The sequence below is a fragment of the Aegilops tauschii genome, chromosome 5 (assembly GCF_002575655.3).
Source record: "Aegilops tauschii subsp. strangulata cultivar AL8/78 chromosome 5, Aet v6.0, whole genome shotgun sequence".
Classification (NCBI taxonomy): domain Eukaryota; kingdom Viridiplantae; phylum Streptophyta; class Magnoliopsida; order Poales; family Poaceae; genus Aegilops; species Aegilops tauschii.
The window spans coordinates 126,924,626-126,929,123 of NC_053039.3; the positions used below are offsets into that span (position 1 = coordinate 126,924,626).

General features: G+C 54.0%; 1 pseudogene; it reads left to right on the top strand.

The window, feature by feature from the left end:
• Positions 1-1,611: 1,611 nt before the first annotated feature.
• Positions 1,612-2,711, top strand: LOC141022340 (uncharacterized; annotated as a pseudogene).
• Positions 2,712-4,498: the final 1,787 nt, after the last annotated feature.

The following is a 4,498-nucleotide window of genomic DNA, read 5'->3' on the forward strand; positions in this document are numbered from 1 at the left end:
CTTTCCCTAAATAATCACCTCCTCCTCCCAATTTTTGAACCCTAACCTCCTCCACCTACCTCTAGCCTCCCCCTCGGGATCCCCGCAGCCGCCAGCCTCCTCCCTCCTCAATTTCAGCGCCAAGCCAGCCCTCCACCGCCAAGTGTCGCCGCCCCACTCGCCGTGCCGCCACCTGCGCGTCGCTCCAGCCAACCACAGCCCTCCAGGTCACCTCCCCAGCGCCCCACTCCGCCGCGGCCCGCCAGGCCCAAGGGGAGCCCGCCCCAAGCTCGATCCCCGCGCTCGCGCCTCGACCTCCAGATCGGGAGAGGAGCTCCCGATCCAGGAGCCCACCGCCGCAGTCCCTCCGGCGACCCCGCCATTGAGCACCGCCGTCCCGTGCCTCGTCCACCTCCCCCTCGCAGACCTCACCGGCGCTCGCTCGACCTACGTCCTAAGCCGTTTCTGCCCCGAGCTCCAGCGCCTCCGTCCCCGTCCTCGCAGATCCGCTGCTGATCATGGATTTCGCCGCCGCCGTCCTCTGTGCGCTCGGATCCGGCCGGGAACCATGCGGATTCGCCGCCTCCGCCCGGTTTCCCCTCGCCGCCGGCCTCCCTGCTCCTCCCTCCGTTGCCATGGCGCCGCTGCCGCCGCCCTGCCTCCTGCTCGTGCCTCGGGCACGAGGGGAACGACGACCGCGTCGGCCACGTGGGCCGACCCGACCTCCCCTCCGGCCCAGCACGCCTCCCAGGCCCAAGCCGGCCTGCCTCCAGCCTCCTCGCGACCTGGGCCGAGCCCATGGTGAGCATCTCGACTAACCCTCGCCACGTGCACGTTTTAGTTTTTTACGCATGTCATGTTTTTTTTTGAAAAATCGGCTAAGTCCCTGAATTGCTACATAAAGTGTGCATGTTCGCATGGTCATAACTTCGTGCATCTGGCTCCGTTTTGCATGTATAATATATCAAAATGTTCACTGTGAGATGCTCTATACTTCATTCCGCTGCGTCATGCTTGTTCGAGTTCATATTGATGCCCTAATCATCGTTGCAAGAGTGCTATATGATGTTATCTGCTACCTGTTATCAGAACTTGCTGTTTTGTCTTTTTCATTGCATTTTGTGTGTGCATCCTATTGTTAGAGTTATAATATAAGTCATGGACCCCTTTGTATTTATCCCATTGTATAAGGGCTTTCCTGCATATGTTCCACACCTGTACATGTATATATATCGGCCTATGGCCTCATGGGAATACAAGTTGCATATTTTCTAACATGGTATTAGAGCCTTAGGTTTCTTTTCGCACGCGCAACTCGTGCTCCCGATCCAATATCCGAGCGGCCGTCGTCCTTCTTCTTCGAGCGGCGCTGCTCTCTCCTCATCAATCCAGCCGGCTCGTCTGCTGGTCTCCGCTTCCGCTGGTCTCCGCATCCAGCCCAAGAAATCCATCCCGCTGCTGCTGCTTGTCAAGGATTGAACTGCTGCTGCTGTTGCCCAAGACGCCAGCCCATCTCGCTGGGTTTCGCTGGATTCCCGTGCCGGATCCTGCTCCCAGCCGCCGTCCTTGTCCGGATTCTGCTGATTTCAGATCTCTGCTAAAAAAAATGTCTGCTACATCTGGCTATGTTGCTGTCCCTCGCTGTCCGGTGATCTTCGATGGTACTAACTACACCGAGTTCGCTGGCTTCATGCGCATTCACATGCGTGGCATTCGTCTCTGGGGTGTTCTTTCTGGCGAGGTCTGCTGTCCGCCACGTCCGGTCCCTCCGGTGGCCCCTACTCCGCCGACTCCACTGGTTTTTCCTACGGACGCTAATCAGGCCGCCAAGGATGCGGCTAAGCTTGCTGATGAGACTGCTGATCGTGCTTATGATGAGAGGGTTTTGGCTTATGAGGAGGATCTTCAGACGTATCATGGTGCTTTGTCTGTTTACACCCAGTGGCTTGATGATGATGCTCGTGCTGCAGCTGTTCTCACTGCTAGTGTTCTGCCTCAGTTTGCTTCTGAGTTTCTGGGTCTTCCTACTGTCTTTCAGATGTGGACCTGTCTTCGTCAGCGCTATGAGCCCTCTGGTGATGCCTTATACCTTTCTGTGGTTCGTCAGGAGCATGCTCTTCAGCAGGGTGACTCTACTGTTGATGACTTTTATGCACAGAGTTCTGCTATCTGGCGCCAGCTTGATTCTCTCCGCAGTGCTGGTTGTCGTACTTGCCCCTGCTGCCAGGCTGTCCAGGCCAATTTGGAGTTTCATCGCGTCTACGAGTTCCTGTCTCGGCTCCGTAAGGAGTTTGAGCCCCGGCGTGCTCAGTTGTTTGCTCGTGGCCGTATTTCTCTCATGGAGGTGCTTTCAGAGATTCGTTCTGAGGAGACTCGCTTACGTGGTGCTGGTTTGCTGGAGGTTCCCTCTGTGCTCGCTACTCGGGCTTCTTCCACTCCACCTGCTGCACCGACCCATTCTCGCTCGAGTACTCCGCCGCTCTTGCCCACTCCTTCTGGAGGCTCAGGTCGCCCCCGTCCACATTGTGACTACTGCAACAATGATGGTCATATTGAGTCCCAGTGCTACACAAAGCGGAAACACCTGCGCAAGGCGCGATCATCATCCTCAAGGACTTCGTCATCTCCCTCGACAGCTTCAGCCATTGCTTTGACTGAGCAGGATATTCTGAGACTTAAGCGTCTGCTCGCAGCTTCAGGTTCTTCCTCGATGGGTACTGCTGGTTCTGTGACTGATGCTTCCCGCATTGAGCAACCGCCCTCTACACAGTCAGGTACATCCCCATGGGTTCTAGACTCTGGAGCTTCTTTTCATATGTCTTCTCATTCTTCCGCTTTGTCCTCTCTTCGATCGCTGGATTCTCCTGTTCATGTTTTCACTGCTGATGGTACTCCACTTTCTGTTGCTAGTAGAGGCAATCTTTCCACTCCTTCTTATTCTATTCCTGATGTTGCTCATGTTCCTCGACTTACCATGAACCTGTTTTCTGCTGGTCAACTTACTGATTCTGGTTGTCGTGTCATCCTTGACGTTGACTCTTGTTCTGTCCAGGACCGTCGCACGCACACTCTGGTTGGGGCTGGCCCTCGCCGCCGTGATTCTCAGGGTCTTTGGGAGTTGGACTGGCTTCATGTTCCTTCCGCTGCCAGCACCATCGCCAGTTCCTCTGCTTCTGTCGCCTCTGCTATGGGTTCCTTCAAGCAGTGGCATCATCGACTTGGTCATCTGTGTGGTTCTCGGTTGTCGTCTTTAGTTCGTCGAGGTCTTCTGGGGTCTGTCTCAGGAGATGTCTCTTTAGAGTGTCAGGGTTGTCGTCTTGGCAAGCAGATTCAGTTACCATATTCACATAGTGAGTCAGTGTCTAAGCGTCCTTTCAATTTAGTCCATTCTGATGTATGGGGTCCGGCTCCTTTCGCTTCGAAAGGTGGTCATAAATACTATATTATTTTTATAGATGATTTCTCTCTTTACACATGGCTTTATTTCATGACTTCTCGTAGTGAGGTGTTGTCTATTTATAAGCGTTTTGCCACCATGGTTCATACTCAGTTCTCTTCACCCATTCGTGTTTTTCGTGCTGACTCCGCTGGCGAGTATATCTCTAAGATGTTGCGTGGTGTCCTTGCTGAGCAGGGTACTCTTGCCCAGTTCTCTTGTCCTGGTGCTCATGCTCAGAATGGTGTGTCTAAGCGCAAGCATCGTCACCTTCTTGAGACGGCTCGTGCGATGATGATCGCCGCCTCTCTTCCGCCTCATTTTTGGGCTGAGGCTATCTCCACTTCCGCCTATCTCATCAACCTTCAGCCGTCCGCTGCTTTGCAGGGTGGTGTTCCTTTTGAGCGTCTTTTTGATCGTTCTCCCGATTATTCGATGCTTCGCTTGTTTGGTTATGTTTGCTATGTTCTTCTTGCCCCCCCGCGAACGCACCAAACTGACCACTCAGTCTGTTGAGTGTGTCTTCTTAGGCTACAGTGATGAGCATAAGGGCTATCGTTGTTGGGATTCTATCGGTCGTCGGATGCTATCTCTCGAGACGTGACTTTTGATGAGTCTCCTCCCTTCTACCCACGCCCATCTTCCTCGATTTTTTCAGTGGAGGATATCTCTTTCCTCACTTTTCCTGACTCACCTATCACCCCCGGCGCCTGTGCCTATTCATTCCACTTCCTCTGCTTCTCCACCTCTAGTCGATTTGCAGCCACCATCTTCTCCGGTCTCCTCGCCTAGCATGTCACCGGATTCTACACCATCATCTCCGGTGACTTCTTCGTCACCACCCCCCCATTCTACCTTGGCGATTCCTCCTTCTATTGTTCCATCTTTTCCTCAGCATTACACTCGTCGTTCACGACCTGTGGATGCCTCATTAGATGAGTCGTCCTCTTCCTCTCAGCCTACTTATGGCTTGCGTTCTCGTCCTCATCCGCCTGTTGATCGCTTTGGTTTTCCCACCGCTGGTGCTGCTATTCTTGAGCTGACTTCTTATCGTCAGGCTGTTGTTCATCCTGAATGGCAGTT